The sequence below is a fragment of the Halichoerus grypus genome, chromosome 4 (assembly GCF_964656455.1).
Source record: "Halichoerus grypus chromosome 4, mHalGry1.hap1.1, whole genome shotgun sequence".
Lineage (NCBI taxonomy): Eukaryota > Metazoa > Chordata > Mammalia > Carnivora > Phocidae > Halichoerus > Halichoerus grypus.
Genome location: NC_135715.1, coordinates 192,510,259 through 192,534,136, shown reverse-complemented (window position 1 = coordinate 192,534,136; position 23,878 = coordinate 192,510,259).

Below are 23,878 nucleotides of genomic sequence, written 5' to 3'. Positions count from 1 at the left end.
TGCACGAGCGGGTCCTGAGTTCCTGTGTCGGTCCTCGTTTAGTGTTTGAATAAGCCTTTAAAGAGGCCGAAGTCGCCTTGGAGCCCAGCGTGGTCTCCCAGAGCCGAGCAGAGGAGCGCGAGGGCTGGGCGGGAAGGCCCTTGTCGGCAGCTGGGGACGCGGGGCGCTGCCCCGCCCGAGGCCTCCCCCAGCCCCGACCCGCTCCGAGGCCTGCATGACAGGCGGAGCCTCGTCAGGGCTGCGCGGCAGCCGTGCCCGCCCGAGCCCGTCCAAGCCACAGGGCGGAGGGGAGAAGGCGGCAGAAGCCAGAGCCCAGCCAGGAAAGTCTCCTTTATGCTCAGGCCAACTCGAGTCCGCAGACTTGAAATAACACAGTGGGGTTGTGGATTGCACCCCAGGGCTGCAGGCGCGGCCCAGAGACGCCAGCGCTCCGGGCCTCCCCAGAGCCCCTGCCCGGCCCGGACATCTGCAATCTGTCACCGGGGTGGGAGGGGCCGCCCTGCCGCCGCCCCCGCGCTGTGTGTCCTGACAGCCACGTGGAGGAGGGAGGGGATGCAGCAGAGAACCGAGGGTCCTTTCCGGCTGGGGCCCCTGACTGAACCCATGGTGTCCCCTGCACCGCCCTTTGTCCCTGTGTGCAGACAGAGGTGGCGGGGAACCAACCACCTTGGGGGCCCGGGCTCCTCTTTCCCTGATTTTCCAGACTTTGCCCAGTTGCCCAGGAGAATGGAGGCAAGCGCAGATGAGGGCAGGTGGCCTTGGTGACTTCTGGAGGTGGGGTTCAAAGGAGGGGACTGGAGTTCTCCTTGATCCTACAAAGAGGGGGTGCCCGCATGTGCGAAGTGGGTGGTGGGGCCACGCATGGGCTCTGGCTCCCTGGTGCTGGGGGGCTTGTGCTCATCGTCAGCCTCACTGCAGAGCCGCGTCCTATCCGATTACAGGCTGATGAGCCTCGGAGCCTCGGGAGAGCTGCCCAAGCTGTTGTGTTCCAGCCGCGGGCCAACTCGCCGGAGATCCTGGCTTTGCTCTGCAAGTTGGTGGGAGGCGCCCCGAGGGACCTCAGGGCTGGCACAGGCCAGCTGGGGAGTGTAGGGTCAACCCCGTTCTCTGGATCTGTCAGCAGGGTCCCCTGCCAGGCTCCAGTGAGCACAGAGCACAGACGAGGGGACAAGTGCTCTTGGGGTGCTGGGATGGCTTGGGGTTCTAAGGCTGTGGCCCGGGATGGTCGCAGCCAGAGACGCAAGTCCAGCCAAGGTTACCAGCAAGGCCTCTGGGAGCAGGCAGACCGGGGCAGGCCTGTGCCCCTCCCCCCCACCAGCTGTGCAAACCTGGGGGAGCGGCTCAGCCTCTCCCGGGGAGTTCCCGCCTCGAGGGGTGTTGTGAGGTGCCCGTGAGCCGCTCTCAGCGCGCCAGGGGATGATGAAGACAGGGCCCTTGGGTGGCAGGAGCCGGGCTGACGAAGCGTTGAAGGTAAGAAGCAGGAGGGCCTTTGGGGAGCAGGGGCACGGAAGGACGATGGCGCGACAAGAAGACAGGCCACCACGCCATCAACAGCACCAGCTCCACGCACCGGGAGCTTCCTCTCTGCGCACCTGTCGCTGGGCGCGCCCGAGTTATCAAACTGGGTGTGCTGGCGTGGACGCCGTGGGGCTGCGTCTCAGCCTCCCCGCTGGCGACTACGGTCTCTTTTCTGAAAGCAGGGGGAGCCAGCCAGGGTTTCCATGATGAGCGTTCACAAGGGACGCGGGGTTTGGGAATTCAATTAAATGTGGCCAGCAAGGACATACCGCGGCCAGCCCTTTGTCGGGGATCGGGGAGAGGGGGCCGGGGGGTGGGGTGGCTGGGAAGACCCGGCTGTTCCCTGAGAATAGAGGTTTTGAAATCTAAATACCACCAAGTAAAAGAAAATCAATTTCCAATTACTTTTAAGCCCCGAGCTTACACCGAAGATAAGCTCTGAAGAGCATCACGGAAGCTGGAAGCGAGTCTCCCAGGCACAGGCCCTGCTTCCCTGTGACCTTGGCCAGGGCACCCCTCCCCCACGTGCCATCATGTCCGCAGCTGCTGGGTCGCCCCTGTCGCTCTGTCTCCCCGCCGGACCCTGATGCTTCCTTAGCATGTGCGGACGTCCAGCCTGGGGGGAGGAGGCGAGGGGAGAGGGCAAAGGGCCTGCACTGCCCTCAGCCACCTGGAGGGCAGGCGGCGGTGTGCTGGGCTTGGCAGGACCGCGGTTGGGGGCGGTGACAGCAGTGTGACTCCTGGACACAGTCTGAGCTCAAAGCGTGGCTGGCCTTGGGGGAAACTCCATTTCATTTGCCTCAGAAGTCAGCAAGTCCACTGGGGCGCCCCGGTGTTGGGGGTTCTTCAAGGTTCCTCCGTCAGACCAGCCTCACGTGAGTGCCAACGGCCTCGCTGTCCCCCTCTGCCGGGGGAATCCCTGGGGGCCACCCCGGGTCCCCAGTCTGCACCGGTGTCAGCAAGTGGGGGCCCCGCTCTTACTTGCCTCCCTGCTCTCCAAGCTCTTTAAAAACACGAGTTTTCACTGTGAATTGTGTAAGACTGATGAATCACAGACCTGTACCCCTGAAACAAATAATATATGTTAATAAAAAGAAAAAAAAACACGAGTTTTGCAAATGGCTGTCTGCCATGGGCTGTCGGGCCGTCGCCTCGACATGGAAGCACTTCTTCTACAATCTGGAGCACAGAACCCGGAAGGGGGCCTTTCCAGCCCGACCCCGTGCGCAGCACAGCCTCTGAGGAACAGGTGCTGCCCCCGGCAGGTGGGCCCCTGCTGAGATGGGGGCGCGGATCGGGGGGCTGCTGCCGTGGGGGAGCCCCCATTCTGTCACGCGCCTCCTTCAGTCAGTTTCAAGCTGTGGGGGCAGCCTTCCCTTTTATTCTCGGGTGAGTCTTACTTATCGTCACTATTAACGCATACCCAGCCGAAAACAACACACGTGTGTGAGATGTTTGCGCTCGCGAGAAGTTTCACTCCACCCAAAGGCAGCGGGCGTGTTCTGCTTTTGAATCAGCTGGAGACAGTTCCTGTGCCAGCTGAGCGACGTGCACGAGGAGCTTGTGCAAACCTGGCATCCTCCGGGCCAGGGCACCTCTACATTTCTAGGGAAACCGGTGACCACGTGATTCGGGCACATCTTCCGCGAGTGAAGATGCAAGAGTTTCCTCTGGGCTCTGGCGCCCTCCCCCGCACCCTGGCCTCCCGTGGCCCCGCCCCCCACGGGCTCAGCCTGCTATCCCCCCACTGCCCAGCCTCCCACTTCACTTCCCTGCCCAGCGCCCCTTGAGGCCTCTGCCATCCCCCACCCCTGGCCTCCAGGTTCTGCTCTGGCCAGATTGAGCCCCACCCTGCCTGCGTCTGCAAGCTCAGCACCCCATCGTCACCCACCTGCTCTCGCCAAGCGGCCTTCTCTCTGTCATGTCTGTCCTGTTACCTCCGTACACCCCGCACCTGACACGCAAGCAGGTGTAGACGAGGCTCTGGAAGCATGGGGGGATAATGGATGGATGGATGAAGGAGCCCAGGCCAGATCCCTGGTCCACCATCCCCCACACACATATGGGGAAGCAGCCTGTTTTCTGTGATACCCTTTCTGCCCCCAACCCCCTACCCTCACCCCCACCCACCATACTAAGGTCTGGGGTGCACTGGGCAGGGTTCCATCTGAATTTGCATGAGAAGAGGGGCTCGAGGGGGCCCCCACTGAGGTCACCCGGAGGAGGGCAGCATAATGTCTCGTTTTCCAGAAGAGGCCAGAGGGTTCTGGGGCTTGCACAACCTCACAATGGCAAACTCCCCTTGCTCATGCACACTCTGAGCAGGGAGCAGGGCCTGGTACCCCCAGGACAGTGTGGGGGGCCCTGCCCCACTGCAAGGTCCTTTAAACACATACTAGTCGGCATTTTAAAAGAATGAGCTGCTTCACTTTAAGTCCCTGAAAGTGCCAGCGCTGCACGGGGCCTGGGTCTCCCTTAACTATAAAATGAGGCTGGGGGCTCTGAAGGTCCCCAGAGCCCCGTAGCAGAGTTGCCCGTTCTTTGGAGATGTGGGGCCAGAGGAGCCTGACTTCCGTGGATCTGCCCACCTGGTGGAGTCTTGGAGGCGGTGGGGCTTCGGGGGGTGGCGGGGGCAGGCAGGGAAGCCTCCGGTGGAGGAGGTGGGCCCAGCGGGACCTGGGGTGGGGGCTCTCTGCTCACCCTGGTTCAGCCTTTCCCCAGCAGACTTCCCACACAGGGCTTGGGGCGAGCGGCAGCCTCACGGATGTTGGGGGTCGGTTTTTGGATGTAAATCTTTTACCCAGGAGAGCTGGGGGCATCCCCAAGTCTTCCATCTAACGAGATGACTTTGCCTCCACCTGGCAGTGAGGAAGCTTGACATCAGGTTTGTCTTTAACTTGATGTGGCTTTTCCTCTGCCTCCGTTTCTCCATTTTAGGACGATGCTGATGAAAACTCGGGCAGGCCCTTTACGGACACATGTACAAACTCTGCTCTGTGTTCAAGCAAGAAACCCAGTCCTGGGGGTTTGGAATATGCTCTTGCTAACATTGCCCCGATTCCCAAGGACCACCCCAGGCCACTACAAATATATAGGTATATAATATATATATGTATAACAGGAAGGGCATTTCCCCCAGTTATAAAAGTAACGCTTGCTGAAACTCCCCAGAGCAGGTGGAAGCACACGGGGCTCGCCCTGCCTGAGGACCCGGCACTTCCCCCTCATCGCACTCCTTTTTCCAGGCTCGCTGCGGGCAGACCCGCATACATGCAGATGGAGTCGGAGTGCAAGCGCCGTCTGCGGCTGCCTCCCACCAGCATCCCGCTCTGGGGGTTCTCCCGTGTCCTGTGTCCGCCAGGCACTGTCCTTCTAGTGGCCATGTGGCGTCTGCTGGGGGTCACCCTTTCCCGGGAGCTCACTGTCACAACCGGGAGGAGGAGGCTATGGGTACCCATCTTTGGCCTCTCCTTGGGTTATTTGCTTATAACAAATTCCTACGCCTGTAGTTTATGGTAGAGGGCACAGGCCCTTTAAAGACCTGTAACATCTAGTGCTGTCCCTCCCAGAAGAATGACCAAACCTTGCGCCCTCCAACCCCCCACCTCACCAGCGCTGGCTTCCAAGGCTATATTCACCTTTTCCCGGTGCTGGGGAACAGGGGGCATTTCCTGTCACTTCAATTTAATCTTTAAAATGGCGGAGAGGTTTAACGTCCTTCCGGAAATTCCTGCCTCCCCTTGCACTGCCTTGGTTATAGTGGGAGTCTTTCCTTCTACGCAGGGGGTGCTGCCTTCCCTGGAAATGCAGGGAGGGCTAGGACCTCTGTACCTGTCACACTGGGTTTCCCTGGGCACCTGGCCCTGTGGTCCTCGAGGCTCCGAGCAGAGCACAGGGCCGGGATTCAATTCCAAGAGCTGCCACCTCTCTGAGTGCCCATCCCTTCCTTTCCCATCCCTTCCCATCCCATCCCTTCTCATCCCATCCCACCCCATCCCTTCTCATCCTATCCCATCCCTTCTCATCCCATCCCATCCCATCCCATCCCTTCCCATCCCATCCCTTCTCATCCCATCCCACCCCATCCCTTCTCATCCTATCCCATCCCATTCCATCCCTTCCCTTCCCATGCCATCCCATCCCTTCCCATCCATCCCTTCCATTCCTATCTCATCCCATCCCATCCCATCCCATCCCATCCCATCCCAAACTTTCTCATCCCATCCCATCCCATCCCATCCCATCCCAACATTTCCCATCCTATCCCTTCCTTTCCCATCCCTTCCCTTCCCATCCCATCCCATCACTTCCCATCCCATCCCCTCCCATCCCATCCTATCCCATCCTATCCCATCCCTTCCCATCCCATCCCATCCCTTTCCATCCCATGCCATCCCATGCCATCCCCTCCTATCCCTTCCCATCCCATCCCATCATGTCCCATCCTATCCCATCCCATCTATCCCATCCCATCCCATCCCATCCCTTCCCATCCCTTCTCATCCCTTCCTTTCCCATCCCATCCCATCATGTCCCATCCTATCCCATCCCATCCTTTCCCTTCCCATCCTATCCCATCCCTTCCTATCCTATCCGATCCCATCCCATCCCTTCCCATCCCATCCCATCTTATCCCTTCCCATCACATCCCATCCCATCCCATCCCAACCTTTCCCATCCCATCCCATCCCTTCCCATCCCATCCCTTCCTGCGTCAGCACTTCTCTGTGCCCCGTTCAAAGCAGATGTGGGTCCACCTCCAGGCTCTATGGGTTTGAGAATCGCTCACCCTCACGTTTTTGCACTGGTTTGGCTGAACTTGAAATTTATGTTTGAAGTAATTTTCTTTAATCCTCTGAAAGCATCTCTTTGTTGCTTCTGGTTCTCAGCACTTTGTTGGGCAATCTGGTAATCTGGTGCCGGCACTCTCAGAGATTAATGACCTTTTCTGAGAACATCTAGAACTTTCTTTCTCTTTGATGTTCTTACATTCCTTTTTAATGTGCATGTGCTCGTCCTCTGCTTGCCCTTTGTGCCTGAGACCTCATCTTCCCTGAGGATGAAGAAATTCTCACCGTCTGGTTCTGGAGATATTGACTCCTTCCTGTCTCTCTCTCTGCCTCTGGGACTCCTGCCTTGTAGACTCAGACCCTCTCCATCTGTTTCCCGCCTCTCTGCACTGTCCTGACGCCCCAGGCGCCCTGCTTGCCCTGATCTCCCACCTCACCACGGTGTCCCCTGAGTTACGAAAACTGTGTGTCCAGCCGTCTGGGCAGCTGTGGTGAGTTCCTGACCCAGCACGTCCGGCCTTCTGGTTCCCACTCCGCACTCCAGTGTGCCCTCCTCTGGGATGCTCTTATGGGGTTAGAAAGCCTGGAAAGCCTCCTTCCCATCCCTGCCCTGCCTCGCCTATCAATTCCAGATTGCCTGGTGGACAGTGATGCATGGGGTGGGCTTTTGTGCGGCTTCATCTTCCCCATGCATTGACACTCGCATGGGGTGGCGAGGGCCATGGGGGCAGCTGTGGCCTTGGGGGCGGCCTTGGGGGTGAACATCAGCACTGAGGCTGCGAACCAGCACCCAAGGGTGGGGCTGCAGCCCGAGAGGGAGAAGTGCGGGACGGGGGTGGATTGCTGGCTGCGCCTGGCAGGACCTCTCCCCGTTGCCCTGGCCTGCCGTGTCCCCAGAGCCTGACTGCCATCACCCCTGTCTCTGGTGGCCAGCAGGTGTTGTCTGACACTAGGGCTTGGCACTGAAGAGCTCTGGGAGCGTTTGACGGGCATGTGATAGGCTTGTGGGAAGGAGATGGTGGGACTTTGACATCCATGGGAGGCATTTGCCGTGCCCGTGGCAGGAAGGCTGAGGCCCAGGAGGGAGGCAGGGCGGGCTGGGAGGGCGTGGGCACCTCCAGACTCAGAGGTAGCCTTCTCTGGGCTGGCAGGGGATCCGGCCGTGATACCTGCTGTCTCCCCGAGGGCTGGGCAGGGCCTGCTCCTTGCCGATGACCATTGGGGGCCAGGGAGGGCGTGGACAGCCAGGCCAGCCTGGACGCGGTCCCCTCAGGGCTCACAGATCTGTCCGGTGTGTATAGTATTCTTTCCAAAAGTGAACCCACCACCCTGGGAGGGAAAACTTTGTAATGTTGTCATGTTTTTTGGAGTCCAAAGTAGGTTCAAGAATGACTTTCGGCATCTTTCCTTAACCCTCAATGCCGAACTAACTGCGTTCCCTCTCAGTTCTTCCAGTCTTCTCACCTTTGACCTCTGAGTCAGCATGGAAAGTTCCAGGCTCCCATGTTTGGATCTCCCACAGTGGCTCGGAAGATGATGGACTCCTTGTCCCCAGCATGTGTGGTCCAGGGTGTGGGGTGCTGAGTTACTAAACCCCGTTTTTTCTGCACACCAGCCATACTGGGCGTGTCTTATGCCATCTTAATGCTGACATCCCCCCATCTTCCCAAATGTCTCAGGAGGGAGATTCTGATTGGCTGCAAAGCTCAGTGACTGAAGAGCTCCCATGGAGCCACACGGCGATTCCAGTGACCTCTGACCTGTGCCAACGCCCTGCAGGTTCCCTGGGAGGATGGAAGACGGGGTGCTCTGGGCCGGAATGTGGGATCGCTTACAGCACCATGCAGACCACAGTGGAGGCCAACCCGGGCCCGGGGCTGCTGGTGCCTGGGGGGAGGTCGGGGGTCAGTGGTCAGGGGTCAGAGGTGCAGCCATACCATCGGACTGCTGTGGCAGAGGCTGGGACAGCTGGGACTCTGGGGACAGAAGAAAATGGTTACAAATGGTTTCCTGTCGTAAAGCAAGGACACGCATTTGATTTAAAGGACAAACATTTATTCTTCTTGCTGTTTTTCTCGAGTCTCATAAGGAAGGAGAGATTGTGAATGAGAATGGTCTGGTTGACCAGCTGCACCGTCCACTTGCAATGGAGGCAGGACCACAGCACAGACACAGAAGGGTCCGTGCAGTCGGAGGTCGGCCACCCGCCAGCTGATGTAACTGTGACTTTGGTCTTCGGCACTGAGAAGGCAGCCCGCCGGTCTAACCCAGGACAGGCCGTGCCCGTCATCCAAAGTGCACTGGCTGACTGCATACAACAGCCCCGTCTGCAGGATCCGAGTGGGCATCTGGCCTTTGCTTTCATGCTTGCACGCCTCCCTTGTCAGCAGACTCACTACTTCACATAGGACCAGTCCCATTACAGGTGGTGCTCCCCATATTGGCGCTAAGGAGCCCAACCCACAGTCACGCCTGAGTGGTGCGGTCTGGTCCGATGGAGTCATCTGGTAACCAGCTTCCGGCAGGGTTTGCATGGCCTCCTTAAACATGTATAGAGGAGGGGAAATCCCCAAGAATTAAAAAAGATTGTTCTAAAGAGCTGGGGGTGCCTGATGGCTAAGCCCTAGACCAGACCTTTCCTCAGTGGCAGGGTCTCTGGATTTAGCCATCATGAGCCTTGCGCTGACTGAAGGCAGCAAGTGACATCTCCTTCACGCCATCTCTTCTTGGCTTCAGAGGGACAGCAGCTCCCCTGCCAGCCCCTGTTCACCACCCAAGAGCCACAGGGACGATGCGTGGGTTCTGCTGAGGATGGCTCCCAGCCTCTGGCTCCCCATCCTGGAGTGATGGGCTCGCCAGCATGCTTGGCGATCGGCCGGCGTTCAGCCCACAAAGGAGCAGCCATGGCGGACGTGTGGTGGGAGGGACAGCTCAGCGCAGAATGAGCAGATTTCAGCAGAGACAGCAACTGGCATAGAACAGATGTGGCTTGTCTTCATAAAGGGCTTTGGAGAAAGAAATCCAGCCTGGGATCAGATTCTAACAAGATGCAAACAGTTCGCACACGACCATCAGTGAGAGGCACTTGACATAACGTCTTGCAAATGGTGGCTGGTGATGACAAGGTTTGTCTACAGACCGGCTAACGGGAGCTGGGCGGGCGCAGACAGCCTCTGTGAGCCATCCTCACGCTGCTGCGATTCATTTTTTCCAAAGTGGCTGCATTGACTAAAATGATCTCAGTCGTAAGCTACTATTAACATGCCACAGCCCCCACATTCTTTTTACAAAAATAATTTAAAACAAATGTGTCAGCGGTGGGAGCCCATGAGAATGTTTGCACATTCTGGTGTGGAAGCATGTGGAAGGCTCTGGTGCCATCCAGCTCCGGTTGCCTTGTGCGTATGTGAAATGCAGTCAACAGACAGCGTGCAGTTCCAGCTCCAGCAGGGTTACCAAGACCGTCACCTGCTTGTTTTCACTGGTGCCACCACCACCACCTGTAGGTGTCCTGCAGGCAAATCTACCATGCGTCAGTGTTCTGTTGCTGTTCTGACAGATTGCCAAAGATGTGGTGGCTTGAAACAGCACACATGTATTATCTTACAGTTTTGGAGGTCAGAGTCTTAAAATTAAGGTGTCCCCAGGGTTGTGCTTCTTCTGGAGGTTCTGAGGGTGAATCTGTTTCCTTGCCTTTTGCAGCTTCCAGAGGCTGCCACGGTCCTTGGCTCGTGGTCCCTCCTCCATCTTCCAGTCTCTCTCTGTCACTTCTGCTTCCATTTTCATGCCTCTTTCTCTGACTCTGACCCTCCCACCTCCTGCTTTCCCTTATAAGGATTCATGTGATGACACTAGTCCCACCCAGATAATCTGGGATAATCTCCCCATCTCAAGATCCTTACCTCAATCATACCTACAAAGTCCTCTGCCGTATAAGGTCACATATTCATAGATTCTGGAGATTAGGGCATGGACGTCTTTGTAGAAGCTGTTATTCTGCCAACCATGGTAGGTATGGGCCATGGGTACACTGGATTCTTATCTTTGTAGCCATGGGGTTGCAAAACGCTATGAGCATCTTGGTACTGTGAGATCCCCTGATCCTAAAATGCATCCGTGTGCTATGCACTGAAGGTAGGAATGTAAATTGGTATAACCGTTATGAAAAGCAGTACATAGGTTCCTTAAAAAGCTAAAAATAGAACTACCACATGATCTAGCAATCCCGCTTCTGGGTATGTATCTGAAGGAAACAAAATCACTATCTTGAAGAGATATCTACACACTCATGTTCATTTCAGCATTATTTACAATAGCCAAGATATGGAGACCACCTAAGTGTCTATCAGTAGATTAACAGATAAAGAAAATGTCACACACACACACACACACACACACACACACACTGAAGGGTTATTCAGCCATAAAAAGAAGAAAATCTTGCCATTTGTAAAAACGTGGCTGGACCTTGAGGGCATCATAATGCCCTAAATGAAGTAAGTCAGAGACAGATGATCTCACTTATGTGTAGGATCTAAAAAACTGAATTCATAGAATTAGAGAACAGACTGGTGGTTGTCAGAGGCAGGAGGGGGTTGGGGAAAACGGGTGAAGGTGGTAAAAAAGTCCAAACTTCTAATTATAAGATCAATAAACCCTGGGAATGTAATGTACAGCATGGTACAGTTAACAATACTGTATTGTATATTTGAAATTTGCTAAGAAAATGGATCTTAAAAGTTCTCATTACAAGAAAAAAATTTGTAGCTGTGTGAGGTGAGGTATGTTAACTAAACTTATTGTAGCAATCATATATATATATATATATATATATAGTCATTATGTTATACACCTTGAACTAATATAATGTTATATGTCAATTATATCACAATAAAACTGGAAGAAAACAAGAAAGATCTCAAATCAACAACCCAACTTTACAATTTAAGGAACTAGGAAAAGAAGAATAAACTAAATCCAAAGCTAGTAGAAGGAGGGAGATAATAAAGATCATAGCAGAGATAAATGAAATAGAGAATAGAAAAATCATAGAGGAAATAAATAATATCAAAAGTTAGGGTTTTGAAAAAAGATTTTAAAAACCAGCCTTTAACTAGATGGACTAAAAGGAAAATACAGCTACTCGAATCAAAAATCAAAGTGGGGATGCTACTACCAATGCTACAGGAATGAATGGGATGATAAAAGAGTATTAGAAACAGCAAACTGGATAACCGACATGAAGTGGACAGATTCCTAGAAACACAAAACCTACTAAGACTAAATCACCAAGAAACAGAAAATCTGAATAGACCTGTAACTAGTAGGGAGATTGATTCAGCAATAAAAAAATCTCCCAACAGAGAAAAGTCCTGGACCAGGTGGCTTTACTGGTGAATCCTGACAAATGTTCAGGGAAGAAATAATACCAATCCTTCCGGAACATTTCCCAAAAGCTGAAAAGGAGGGAATAAGTCCTCTTGTATAAGAGGCTAGTGTTACCTTGATACCAAAGCCAGACAAGGAGACTACAATAAGGGAAACTATAAACCAATGTTCCTGATGAACACTGATGCAAGAATCCCCAACAAAATACTAGCAAACAGAATTCAGCAGCACATTAGAGGATAACCCGCCAGGACCTAGCTGGTTTTGTCCCTGGAATGCAAGGATGGTTCAGCATACAAAACTCAGTCAACACACCACATTAACGGGATGAAGGGGGAAAAGTCACATGCTCATCTTCATTGATGCAGAAAAAGCATTTGACAAAATTCAACACCTAGTCAACAAACTAGGAATAGGAGGGAACTGCCTCCACATATTAAAGCCATGTATGAGAAACCCACACTGGACACCACACTCGGTGGTGAAAAACTGAAAGCTTTTCCTTTAAGATCTGGAGCAAGACAAGGACGCCTGTTTTTGCTACTTCGGTTTAACAGAGTATTGGAAGTTTTAGCCAGAACAAGTACACAAGAGAAAGTGAGAAATAAAAGACATCCAAATTGAAAAGGAAGAAGTAAAATGATCTCTCTTCACAGATGATACGGTTTTATATGTAGGAAATCCAAAAGGTTCCACAAAAAGCCTGTCAGAGCTAATAAGTGAATTTAGCAAAGTAGCAGGATACACAGTCAACACACAGAAATCATTTCTATGTGCTCATAATGAACAATCTGAAAAGGGAATTACAGAAACAACCCATTTATAATAGCATCAAAAAGAATAAAACACTTAGGAATTAACCAAGAACGTGAAAGAGTTGTGTAATAAAAATTACAAAACATTTCAGAAAGAAATTTTAAAAAGACATAAATAAATGGAAACACATGCTACATTCATGTATTGGAAGGCTTAAAATAATTAGGATGCCACTACTACCCAAAGTGATCCACAGTTTTAATGAAATCACTGTCAAAACCTCAATGACTTCTTTACAGAGATAGAAAAACTCAACCTAAAATTAGTATGGAATCTCAAGGAATGTAGAATAATCAAAACAATCTTGAAAAAGAACAAAGCTGGAAGACTCACAGTTATTTGTTTCAAAATAGTGTGGTATTGGCATAAAGGCAGAATATAGACCAGTAGAGTAGGACAGAGAGACCAGAGATAAACTCTTCCTCATGTGGTCACATGAACTTTGACGAGGCTGCCAAGCCATTTAGTGGGGAACGGACAGTCTTCAGAGAATGGTGCTGGGAATACTGGCTGTCCAGCAAAGAGTGACACTGGACCCTTACCTCACACCATACACAGAGGTCATCCCTCCTAGTTCTGGAGGTGGGCAGGCTCAGCTTCCCCATGGGGTCTTCTCATGTGGCCGTGTCCAGGCAGCAGTGGGGACTGGCACCCCTGACGTCTCAACCAGGCCAGTATGTGTAAGGTGGCTCGTCCTCATGGGACAGCCAGGCTCACCTGAGTCTGCATGGTGGCCTCAGGGCAGGAGGCTCCAAGAATAAGTGTTCCAAGAGGGCTGAGTGCAAGCTGCAAGACTTCCCGTGACAAGCTTGGAAGTCCTAGGACATGTCTTAGTCGAGCAGGTCACTTGGGCCAGCTCAGACTCTATGGGTGGGCATTTAGACCCCAACTCTCAGTGGGAAGAGCATCAAAGAAAGTCATCTTGAATCTGCCACACGTCCTAATCCATGTCCGTGTCCACCCTGGCCCCACTGTGTAGCAGCCCTGCGGGTAGGCTGGGGGTCCACCTCCAGCTCCTGGCCAGGCAGCAGAGGCCTGAGCCAGCCCCATCAAGTAACTCCTCCGGCCACGGGGTTGGGTGGAGGGTCGAGTGTTCAGTGCATGGCTCGCGTATTTGTGCTTAGAAAGGAGGAGCCCGCATCCTCTTGCTTCAGACCAGGGCTGCTCATGATGCAAACTACGTGTGTGATTCAACATTCTCTAGGAGTCACATTAAAACAAGTAATAGGAAATAGATAAAATTAATTTAATATTTTATTTAACTCAATATACCCAAACCTAGGTAACTGGTTAAAAAATCACTATGAAGTATTTCATATCCTTTTCTATGTCTTCAACACTGGGTGTGTGTTTTACACTTAACCACACCTCTCAGTTTCGACAAGACACCGTCCAAGTGTCCGACAGTCACACGAGACCCAGGGCTGCCCTGTGGGACTGTGTGTCTCTCTGGGGTGTGGGGGCAAGGCAAGGGCTGGTCTCACACTCCAGAAAGCCAGCCTGGGGGTGCCGCTGTCACCGAGAAAGGAACAGAGCAGAGAAGGTGTCCGAGAAGCTAAGGAGAGTCCTCTACCATCCATGCCTGAAGCTTACTCTCCTCCTGGAAGTTCCGGCAAATTCCTAGCCGAGCCCTGGCTGTCGCCTCGCTTCCGTCTGGTGCTGTGGGAGGGTCTCAAGGAAGGGCCCCTTGAAGGGTGTCAGCAGGGTCCGGCTGGCTTTGGAGAGGCTTCAAGTTAAATTTTGGGGTTTTGTGGGGGCTCCGTGCAAACGGGGGCTTGGAGCCTGAGCTGCCATGGCCACATCGCCAACTCGCCTCGGGCTCTGGGTCCGGGGACCAACCGACGTGGCTGGGGCTGGAATCGCTCTGCACCTGCTTGCTGACATCCCTCCTCAGCGTTGGTTGTGGACTCCCTCTTGTGTAATCGGGCTTGTGCTTTCTATACAATTTTGACCAGCTTTTATCATTCCCTTATTGTGTTTTTCCTCCTATGACAAACGTGGGAAACGTGTCTCCTATGATGCGCGGAAGCCACACAGGGATTCCAAAGGGAAGGGCGGGCTGCAGCAGGCCGCGTGTCAGAGGGCAAGTGAGGGGCAGGTGTCCAGGGCTTTGTGGACAGCCATCTGAGGCAGGGGGCACGCTGGCCCTGCGGTCTGGGTCACATGTCATGCCTTCCCTGGAAGAGATGGCGGTGGTGAGCTCTCGGAGGTGACATGTGCAGGGCCATTCAGTAAAACCAGAGTGTAAGGGTGGGGTGGCCCAGACCCATGGTCCAGGGCGACGGGGTGGGGGTGTGGGGTAGGGGCCGGGACTGGGGTGAGTCAGCCCAGGGGAAAGGCGACTCTGAGGCCACCCCCTAGCAGGGGATGTTGGGTCCCCTGGAACTGAGGCTGAGGGAGTGCTCAGCTGTACCAGGTCCTGGCCTGTGGTTGCCTCTCGCCACCTGGGTCTGGGGTAACAGGTGGCTTCTGGCATCCGCTAGCCCTCTCTGAGACCAGCTTCCATCCCCGCCATTCCATCCAGACCTGCGTCCTCACTGGGCTGGGGCCGGTGCTCACTAGCAAGGTCTCGATCCCTTTCCTGGACAGGAGTCCCCTGCCCTCACAGAGATGTTGACCCTCTGTCCGCTGTCTTCCCTTCACTGGTGAAGACACTTGTGCAGGGGAGGTGACTCCACCCCCAGTCGGGAAGGCTCCGTGTGCCCCTCACTGGCCTGGGGGGTTGACCAGAAGGCAGAGGTGACAAGAAGTGCCTCTTGGGTTCCACAGACGTCCTCCCAGTGGCCCCTGAGGCAGAAGGAGGGTCCACCCACTTGTGTCCTGGTTTGCTCACCCCACTGCCCCTTCACTGAAGGAGACCCCCTCCCCCGATGTCCTGGGACCCCCAACACATGTGCTCCAAGTTCTCCACGTGCCCTGGGTGTCCATTCACAATGCTGACCGTGGACACGTGGTCCAGGAACCAGGAGCTCAAGGCAGGATTGAGCCTTCCCCGGGATGAAGGGTTGGGGAGGGGTCCCAGGGTCAGAACACTGCCAGCCTGGGCGGCAGTGGCTGGGGGCCACACCTGGCCCCCCAGCGGCTCTGGGAAGGAGAGAGGGTTTGTGGATCCAGACCCTGGGGCAGTTCTCCCCAGAGCCTGACAGGGAGGGGACTGGATCTCAGCTCGGGTGGGGGAGTGCCCCCAGGCCCGGCTCCCGGACAGGCCTGCGCCAGGGAGGGGTGCTTGGGGCAAGTTCCATGAGCACGACAGTGAGGTTTAAAACCAGGGTCCAGAGTCATTTCAATGATCAGACATTAAGGCACTGCGGAGAAGGGAAGTGTTGTGTCCGTGCTGGGGGGCGGCTGGCACTGGCGGGCTCCTGCCCTGGTCCACATCCCCGTGTCTCTGTCACCTGGGACAGCAGGAGCATGGCCTCACAGACCCTCACTGAGACCCTCAGGGTCATGGAACTCTGGCCCCTAATCCCCAGGCCAGATTGCCCCGGCCTCCATCTGCTTTTCCATTGAATGGAGGGTGGGGACCCCTGGTCCCACTTCCCCAGGCTCAGAGGCCATGCAGGGGCTGCGGCCCTGCTGTGGGAGGTTGGGTGTGGCCTGGGGTGGGGACCTGCTATTGGGTTTGGCCCCCCCTTCCGGGGCTGGCTCGCAAAGGAGTGCTCGCCCTGTCCTTGAAGGCCACACCCAAGAGTGGACGTGAGGGGCGCCTGAGGCTTCCCGTGCTGGGCCCGCATCCCAGGCCCCACCCTCGGTTGCTGGAACACTGTTCCACTGTCGCCCTGGCACTGGCCTCGCCCTGCGGGAAAGGCTCCTCCATCCTGGGGTCAGGCAGCTCTGAAAGGTCACGCTTGCCTCTGGGCGTGGGCCCCCACCCTGCACACACAGAGTCCCATTCACCCCGAGCACAGCCCTGACTCGGGGCGGTGGGGGGGGCCATCTCACCACACCCCCAGCCAAGGGAGAGCTGACGACGGGTCCCTTTAGCAACACTGTGGTGAGGTGGATGCCGCCCGGGACCAGGTTCTGCCCCCCTCGCCAAAGTGATGAGGGCCGAGCATGGTGCTGCCCCTGGAGTGGGGAGAAGCCAAGGGGAGAGGGCCGGCATCCGCGCCCTAGCCATGGCAGAGGCCCGGGGTCCCGAGCCCCTGGCCTGAGGCCTGCGGCCGAGCCTGGGCCCCACCCTGCCCCCTGCCCGCACCGGCTCCGGGGACGGCTGCACGCACGGAGGCGCTCGGGCCGTCCTGAGCGCATGGAGCGAGGGCAGGTGAGTGTGAACGGGCTTCACACCACACCCAGGCCACAATAGCCGTCTTCATCTTGCTGCCATGGCTTGTGAGAAAGACGCAGAGCACTGTCTCACAGCGGGCCGCCTCGGCCTTGCCCCACACATCCAGGAGGCACGGTTGCGTGCAGCTCGCAAACACCCACCTTTCAATGCAGGAGAGCCCACACACCGTCCCTGTGAGCTGCTACACGCGTGTGCACGCACACAGACACCCTGGCAGGGGAGGGCAGGCTCTGTGCTGGGGGCGGGGGGTGCTCACTGGCCACCACTCCAGGCCGAGGGCTCCGTATCCCCGCCCAGGGGGCTTAGCCGTCCGTTCCAGCCCTGGTCGCCCTGGAGGGAAGGGTGACGTCACAGGCATCTTGATGTCTATTGGTTTGACTGTGACAACGCTGGGGGGCACTTGTCCCCTCTGAGGCCACTGGTAAGCCCCTGGTCCGGCCCCCACCTGCCCCATCCCTGTGTAGCCCGGGGCGGGGGGCTGTGCGGGCCAGTGACAGCCACGTCATTGGCACCTCTGCCAGGCGAGATGCGCCAGACACACCAGAGACCCCACATCGGGCTCTTCTAACCCTTACAAACTCCTGTCAACTGGAGCTTTCCGTTTTCTCAGTTAGCAGTTGGGGAAACTGAGGCTCCAGGTTGTGACGTGTTTGCCTGGAGTCGTGGGGCTGGGAGGGGTGAGGGCCAGCGTGGACATGCCCACAGGGGCATCACACACCCACACACCAAAGTCCCCGCTCCTCGATGGCTCCCCAGCTGTGTCCGAGGTGGGCGACCCGTGAGCCCCTGACCCTCCTGCAGCGCTCTTCCTCTCCGTGACCCCAGCCGGCTTGAGCCTTGCCCCAGCCGGCTTGAGAAGATGTTTCTTCTTCCTGTTGCTTTCCTCTGCTGTGCACTGTAATTTTTTTTCTTAGCCAGTAATACCCCATTGCCTGTCTTTGGAATCCACCCTGAGGTTGAGTTAGAATGGGTCCCAACCCAGGAACGCCCCACAGACGTTAGACTCAGAGGCGGGGGATCCCGCACACACCCTCCCTCCAGCATCCTTCATCCTCTGCTCCCCGACGTAGGTTCTGTGACAGTTCGATGCCACCTGCATGAGAGACTTGCGGGGGCCGCTGGGAGAGCTGCCGCCCAGAGCGGGGCCCGAGCCCTGCGTGCGGCCGGACGTGGACAGGCGTCCTGCTGCGCCGTAACCCACAGGACGGCCCACGGGGTTTTCGGTCTCCTCAGCTGTCTGCGCTCAGGTTGTGGGCCTTCGGTGCCTTTAAATTCCTCAGTCCTGTGATTGAATTTGCTACCGCTCTCTGGGAGCAAGTGCAGGAGCAGGAGGAGCTGAGCTGGAGCGGGGACGTCCTCAGGCTGCGGTCACAAAGTCCCAGAAGCCAGGCGTCTTCCAGCAGCAGAAGCTTACCCTCCCCCAGGCCTGGAGGCCAGAGGTCTGGCAGGAAGGCGTAGGCCGGGCCATGCTCCCTCCAGAGGCTCAGGGAGGCTCCTTCCTGCCTCTTCCAGCTCCTGGGGGCTCCAGGCGCCCCTGGGCCTGTGACCGCTTCACTCCCATGTCCAGCTCCATCTCCTCGTGGCCTCTCCCTGTGTGTCTGTGTCTCAGATCTCCCCCTGCTTCTCTTTAAGGACACCTGGCACTGGATTTGGGGCCCACACTAAGTCCAGGATGATTTCATCTCAGGATCCTTAACTTGTTACATCTGCAAACATCCTTTTTGCAAATAAGGTCACACTCCCAGGTTAGGGTCACACTCCCAGGTTAAGGTCACACTCCCAGGTTCTGGCGGCGAGGACCTGGACACATATTTTGGGGGCCTCTGTTCAACCCACTTCAACCACCAACCCACACACATCCACTTGGATGGGGACAATGCACGGGTAAGGCTCGAGACCCCGGGGAGGTCTGGCCCGAGTGGCGATCAGAGCAGCCCTTGGAGCGGTCCGCGCTGGGAGGAACGACACAGTACAGCTACCTGAGCGGGGCTGAGCGGGGGCGCCACGCTTGGAACACTATCAGAAGACAAGAGAAGGAAGTGACTTTAACAGAAAGGAGAGTAGTATTCCCACAGGCAGTGAAAAGATGACAGAGGGGCGTTCCCATGAGACAGATACAAATTGCAGCCTACTGTTTAAAAATGCGGTAAGGACATTCGGAAGATGATACAAACCATACCAGGCGGCAGACGTCTCAGTGAGAAACACCCGGAAGTCAGCCGACACAATTCAAGAGAGAATTAGGAATCGGGGGAGAAAACCGCTTCCGAAGCGAAGATCCAAATGGGAGAAACACGGCGTGATAAACACAGCAAATGATACCTTAAGAAACACAAAAGGGAAAAGTAAGAACAAATTAAAATTTTAAAAAATAAAAGGAACAAGGCTTGAGAGACACTGACAGGTGTTGTTGGTAAGATGATCCAGGACACGCACAGGAAGTATCCGTGACTTCAAACAACCACAGACAAGGAACCCTAACAGAACCAGAAACACTGCAAGAAAACTCTTCTAAAACAGAAAGAGAAAGCTTTGGGAACGACTTGTCTTTCAAGCACGCCACGTACCCGAAAACGTCAACCCAGCACAAACAACTCAAGACGCAGTCTAATAGTTACTAGATTTGAAAGAAAAAGAATATGATATTGTAGCAACCGAGCAAAGGCGCACGTAAATCACAAGGGAAATAAAATTAGTGTGTCGTCAGGGGTTAGACAGCAATGTTGTACTGGGAAACGCGGAGGAAGGAAACCGTGAGCCGGACATCGTCATCTGGGGAGGGATACTGGCGTTCCGTCTCCCCTCGCCCAAGCTGCTCTGTGACGGACCTCCGAACCTGGGGGTGTTGCTCTCGTGAGTGGGGAAACGAGGCTGTCAGCGTCAGGACTGGAGGTGAGATTAAATGTACCGCTAGCTGTGGAAGGAAAAGTAAGTGCGGCTGAGAGCAAGCCGGCAGGTGCGTCCTCCATCAGAGGAGACGGTATGAAGACTGAGGACATGATTGTCTTCTTGTCCATCCATAGGCAAATCCCACCCTAAGGAAGGATCAGGCGTCCTGTGCTGTCCTGACTTTGAGTGTGCTTTGTGACTTCTTTGGTCAACAAAATGTGGGCGGAAGAAAGGCATTCACTTCTGAGAGCTCTTTACGAGTCAGAGTCTGGGGCCCCTGGGCCTCTTTCCTCTTTGCCTCTGAGACTAGCCATATTTCTAGTGGAGGCAGCCTCCCCAAGGTGGGTGCCAAGGAAGGTGATGCAGACAGACCCTCTGCTGAGCCACGGCGGACCCTGGCACGGGTGAGAAATCACTCTTGGCGGTGGCCGGCTGCTGGTATCTGGATGGCATGTGCAACCAAGGCTTAACTCAGCCGTCCAGGGCTGATCCACGTGATTTGGTATTTCTGCGTCTATGAGCGTGTGTGAACATGTTTACAGAGTTGAGCGCGTAAATGATAGACAGTTCAGTATTATGCTTCTACCAGTTAAGTGACTTCAGGGTTTTTCCCATTTCAGTCAAGGTCTCGTACCCATGTTATCGGCTTGAGGACACGTTGGTTCCCAGGTACGTCATGATGATGCGCATATAGATTGCAGTCGAGTTTTTGTTGTTTTAGGCAGCGATGAGAAGATTATCTTTGTACAGACATCTTTGAATTCCTTATTATTTATTTAAGTTAATTTTTGGAGATGGAATTTCTGGGAGAGGGCATATAAACCATTTAAGGCTCTTCATACACATTTGCCAACTTGCTTTCTAGAAATGCTGTATTGATTTGTCCTCTCATTGGCAAAATATTAGTGTGTGTCTTACCCCAAGCTCATCAGCACTACCATTTCTAAAAGCCTTGGCAAATTTGATACACAAAACATGCTATTTTGCTCTTTTGTTTGTGTTCATTGACTAACACTGAATTTAAATAGATTTTAGAACTATGTCTAATGACCGTTTGCATGTTTTTTATTATGAGTTTTTTGTTTTCTTTGTCCATTTGTTTCCACTAATGTCTTAGTGTCGTAAAAAAGTGAGGAATTACTCACATCTCAAATCAATGTATTGAAATATTTGAGATGTATCAATGGGAAGAGTGAATCACCTGCTTGTTCGCAAGCCCCCTTGCCTTGCTCCTGGGGTGACGACTTTTTAACTTTTTCATTTTAATTTTTTGTTTCAGGTTTCTGTTTAAGTTCCAGTTAGTTAACATAGAGTATGATATTAGTGTCAGGAGTAGAATTCAGTGATTCACTGGGATGACAACGCTTACCTTCTAGTTCTCGTCTGTCTGGTGATCAGCTCTGGACTCCCCATGACATGCCTGGCATCTGGAATGATACTCTCCCACGGATGTTTTATGTGCCGTCTCCTGCCCTCTGTCTCCCTATGATGGCAGCAGAGAATTCAGCCCCTCATGCCCTCTGATTGCAACATCCTTACGTCCCGGTGCTCAACTCTCTCATTGATCATCTTCTCGCCAACCGTCACTGTTATTTCTCAAGTTCCCACTTTGTACGATGACGATCTTAGAGTCCCCTGTCCTGCCATCCAGCTCTTTCCAGTCCTTCCTACTCCCAGCCTCTGTCATCTGGCATTTGACTTTCCCCTTGTCAAGGTGGATGGCATTTGCACGCTGCACTGAAATCGTAATGAAGTCTTTTCTACTTTACCCTCAAGCTCAAAATCTAAAATCTAAAAACCAATACTGTTTACTTTATTGTGATTATGTAGATACTTACCTTAAAGTCAAAACATTATTTATTTCAGAGTTAAGATCCCGTTTCCTTTAATGGTCTAGCTGTTTGGTTTTCCTAGAATTATTAGTTGCCTTTTTCCCCCCTCACACTGTCTTTACCACTCAGTGAGTTGTGTAAGGGTCTCAAGGTTGGTACCTGATCTTTGAAATGCCCCCTTCTCCATGATGTTTCCTTCTGGAGCTTCTGTCTGCTCACTTCGGTCTTGGGGTGCTGCTTGCTAGATGGCCCCACCACTGGAGTCAGGACATCTTCACCTTTCCTCCCTGAGTGGCACCTGCTGTCACGGATCTTCTCTCCCTCGGTTGCACATGACTCCTTCATTTTTCAAGGACACATTCTTAGCACAAGCAAAGAAAAAAAATAAATTAGACTTCATCACAATTAAAAACTTACATGTGCCAAAGGACACTAAAAGTGAAAAGACAACCTACAGAGTGGGAGAAAATATTTGCAAATCACATATCTGATAAGGGTCTAGTATCTAGAATATATGAGGAACAGTTACAACTCAACAATTAAAAGATAAGCAACACAATTACAAATGGCAAAGGATCTAAATAGACATTTCTCTAAGGAAGATGTATGGATGGGCATTAAGTACCTGGAAAGATACTCAACATTGTCAGTTGTTAGAGGAAAGCAAATTAAATCCACAGGGAGATGCCACTTCACATCCGTGAGGATGGTTAGAATCAAAACGTTGGATACTAAGTGTTGTCGAGGATGTGGAGAAACTGGAACCCTTGTGCATGCTGCTGGGGTGCAAAATGGTGTAGTGACTCTGGAAGATAGTCTGGTAGCTCCTCAGAAACCCTAACATGGAATTGCCATGTGACCCAGAACTTCTATTCTTAGATACATAGCTGGGAAAATTGGAAATATATATCCACACAGAATGTGTACACAAATGTTCATAGTAACATGATCCTGAAAATCCCAAAGTGGAAACAACCTAAATGAACATCCACAGAGGGATGGATAGACAAGATGTATACCCATGCAATGGAATATTCTCCAGCTATAGAAAGGAACGAAGTGCTGATGCACGCCACGACATGGATGGACCTTGAAAATGTTATGCTGAGTAAAAAAAGACAAAAGGCTACATGTTGTAAGACTCCATTGATTTGAAATGTCCAGAATAGGGAAATCCACAGAAACAGAAAGGAGACTAGCGGTTGTCAGGGGCTGGGGGACAGAAGCCTGGGGAGTGGCTGCTGTTGGTTATGGGGTTTCAGTTTGGGGTGATAAAAGTTTCCAGAATCAGAGCGATGATGGTTGCATAAACTTGAGAATCGAACACTTTACAATAGGGCTTCACGGTATGCAAATTACCTTGAAAATAATGACAGGCATCCTTGTGTGGTTTCTGGGAAATGTCTCTACTCTCCACTCATTTTGCTTATTGATCGTTTGCCACCCAGGGCGTACCTCCCAGAATCTCTCCCTGGTTAGTGTTTCCCAGGATATCCTCGGAGTTTAGTACCAAGTGGTAGAACACACGCAGCTTCCAAAACAAGGTTTTCAGCTGATGCTTGTTTATACAGGGAAAAGTTGCATTGCTATCCTCGAAATGCAATATGATATCTTAAGCAAAACATGTGTGGCAAAAGTCTTGAATCCCACAGCCCACGCTAGGTAGAATGTCGGATGTCAGCACAGGGACGGGAGAGAAGTTGCTGGTGCTCGGATGCATCCCAGTGCGCCTGGCAACCACGTGTCCCCGGCAGGCAGAGGGTTTGTGGTGTGGACCTGGGGTCTAACATGTTATATTCACACATAACCTGTCACGGGCACAGGAGTGCTGTCGTGTTTTATTTCATTTACGAAATTAGTGGGGGTTTGTGTTGATATGTAATGCATTATAATTTTCTCTTTTAAAATAATAGAAAGGAGGCTCTGAGGTGGTATTTTCTTATTTTCGGGGTTGGATTATTCAGGTGACGTGTGAGGTGTTCATGGCTGGGCTGGATATAGAATTCCAGGTTCGACCTGACGTTCCTCTGGCGCTTGGCAGGTGTCAGTTGTCTTCTAGAATCCAGAGCTGCTGATGACAAGCTGGATGCCAGTCTGACTTCTCCTCTGGCTGAGGGACCTATTCTCTGAACGCTTCTGGACGTTTCTTTTCCTCTTGCCGTGTGGACGTTCGCCTGGGCCATCTCCGAGGGTTACTCGGGGCAGGTTGCTGAGCCTCCCCTGTGAGCTGTGGACGGTGCCGCTATACCTCCCGGGTGAGGACGGACCAGACGACGCGCCCTGGGTCTGCCTGGCCGTGCAGTCTGGCCCCGTCACTGCTCGCTGTTTTGGAGGTGACCCCACCTGGCCTCCCTGGC